General features: G+C 44.5%; 1 pseudogene; it reads right to left on the bottom strand.

The window, feature by feature from the left end:
• Positions 1 to 1,033: 1,033 nt before the first annotated feature.
• Positions 1,034 to 1,151, bottom strand: LOC124723517 (annotated as a pseudogene).
• Positions 1,152 to 2,829: the final 1,678 nt, after the last annotated feature.

Here is a 2,829-nt window from a genome sequence, read left to right as displayed (position 1 = left end):
TTCAAACAGGAAGATGTCGTCGACATACATGCTGAAAAGAGACCAGAGATCAGACGTTCATGTGATGTGTGAAATGGGTTAGTGATGTCACATTTACACCAAATTTCACCACAATTATGCCCAATACCACTGCGGCTTGTCACGCGATTAGAAGGTCGTCGCAGCCCATCTTACTCACATTTCACCCCTTATTTTGACACCTCTGTGATGGATGTCAGAACCACGAAGCCCAGGATACAAATTGCGTGGTTTACTTACGAGTGGCCTCAGGAAGTGGCATAAAGAGCGTGAATGAGCCTCTCCTTTCCTTCGGACGTTGATTCCCATACGTTCCGCGATCGAAACCGACGGTTCACAGTGCGATGAACAAAATGATGACATTCTTGACATCCTTTGGGCGATTCAACCCTTCTTGGCGGACCTCACGGAGCTGTAATTAAACTGAACTAACCGCATCCCTTTGTAGTGCAAGGCAACCGCAATTTTTGTTTTGGTGTACAGGTTGGAATCACTAGAGACCGTTGAAAACCATTCCACGACATTTGAACGTGATCCGAAGCAAGTGTCCTTATGCTTTTTCAGAGCTGTTTCATTACCTCCTGTGGTGTTATCATGTACGAGTGGGACACTGATACATGTGTAAATAAAACGGCGAAGGATCTTTGTAACTTCGCCCAGTTTGGTAAGACTATAGGTTTTTTTTTTTTCAGTTTCAACATGTTGTTGACAGGAAACAGCAAAGCGTTTCGTAACGAACCTTTTAAGAGTTGCAATAATTATACTTGAAGACTAATTTCAGACCTTAAAAACTAAACTAAACTAAACTCCGGCTGAACAGGCCTCGAAAGATCTTAACGGCATTGACCGACCGCCGTGTTATCCTCAGCCTACAGGCGACACTGAATGCGGATATGGAGGGTCGTGTAGTCAGCACACCGCTCTCCCAGCCGCTGTTAGTTTTCGTGACTGGAGCCTCTACTTCCTAATCAAGTAGCTCCTCAATTTGCCTCACAAGGGCTGAGAGCACCCCGCTTGCCAACAGCGCTCGGCAGACCGAGCGGTCACCCATCGAATCGCTAGCCAAGCCCGACAGCGCTTAACTTCGATGATCTGACGGGAACCGGTGTTACCACTGTGGCAAGGCCGTTGGCAATTTCAAACCTTACAGGTTCATTTTCAAGCCTGGCCTATTGTGCCTGCACTGAAAGTGCCTAACCTTAGTAATGGACTCCGAAATGCCAACACATGCTTTACAAAATGTTTTCAGAATGGATATCACAATCTACACGTGCCTCTTAGCAAGTCAGGATCAAATTCAGACTCAAAATCAAACTTTCAAATTCAGACCCAAAATCAAACTTTTTACTTGATTCTGACTTGCTAAGATGCACGTGTGGATTGTGACATTCATTCTGCAAACATTTTGTAAACCATGTGGTGCCACTTTGATGTTCGTTATTAACATCAGACACTTTCAATGCAGCATCAATAGGCCAGGCTTGAAAATGAACGTTTAAGATTTGAAACTAGTCACCAAATATAAGTACTGCAACTGTTGACACATTCGTTAATAAACTATTATTAAAACCCTTGGTGACTTCCACCCAAAATTTATTGAGTATTTTGAGAATGTACCTTTACAGAGACAACCTATCAAGTAGTCCAAGGTGTAGGTAAAACTCACTTTCACGCCCAGTTGTCTGTCTGGAGTCGCCTAGTGGTATTTCTCATGTTTTCTGTGTATAAGGCACATTTTTAAAGTACTCAACAAATGTGAGCGGGAGCCACCAAGGATTCTGGCGAACTGGGAGTCTTAGAAGGATTCTTTGCCGTTTCATTCACACCTGTGTTAATGACGCACCCCTCCACGATCACACCACACGATGGAGTGAAACAGGAGTACTGAAAAAGCGTAAAGACCATTGTTTTGAACCGTCCCTAGCGATTCTACCATGTACCCAGAGCAAAAATTGCATTTGAACTGCACTCCAGATCACATTCGATGTGGTTACAACTCCGTCGTGTCCGCCGAGAAGGATTTAATCGCTCATGAGGTGTCAACAGTGCCAAATGTTGTCAATAACGTCGTCCTTTTGCTCCCTGCACTGTGAACCGTCGTTTTCACTCGCGAAATGTGTGAGAATCAACGTCCCACGGAAAGGGTTGTTTTCACTGACGCACTTTATGTCGTCCCCTAGGGCCTTCTCTTTTTGGTTCTGAACGGCGGTGTGTCTGAAATGCTTTCCTCAGCCAGTCATAGGAAAACCGAGTGATTTCATCCGTGCACATCGCTGCTCTGACTTTCATCACAGAGGTGTCAAAAGAAGGGGTGAAATGTGGGTAAAGAGGGGCTGTGGTTACATTCCCATCGTGTGACACGTCCACGGTTGCATCAGGCAAAACTGCGGAGAACTTTGGTTCTAATGTGACACCATTAACTCATTTTACACGTCGCATGAATTTCTGAGCTATGGCCTTTATTTCACATGTGTAGAAATTTTGCTGCTTGAAGCGTCGTAGAAGACGAGGGTGATATCGCAGTGCGCTAAGCTTTTGCACCGTTAAAGAAGAAGGTCGTAGACACCTTTGGAACATATTTCAACGTCGGGATGGGGCAAAATTATGTGGTTTCGAAAAAGTGGACTTCAGTTCTATCACACAGTGTATACGTCCCAATTGCTTTGCAATTGACTGGCGCTCTCCGAATGTAACATATTTAGTGCTTACAACAGTACATTGTTCTTAATGAACATCTCCAAACACTTCATGAGATCCGTCATGGGCTGAGTATGAACTAGCCTAGGATATGACAGTGAGCCCTACAGGTAT

This window comes from Schistocerca piceifrons, chromosome X, assembly GCF_021461385.2.
Source record: "Schistocerca piceifrons isolate TAMUIC-IGC-003096 chromosome X, iqSchPice1.1, whole genome shotgun sequence".
Lineage (NCBI taxonomy): Eukaryota > Metazoa > Arthropoda > Insecta > Orthoptera > Acrididae > Schistocerca > Schistocerca piceifrons.
The sequence above is the reverse complement of the archived record's forward strand: the minus strand, read 5'-3'. Positions and strand labels throughout refer to the sequence as shown.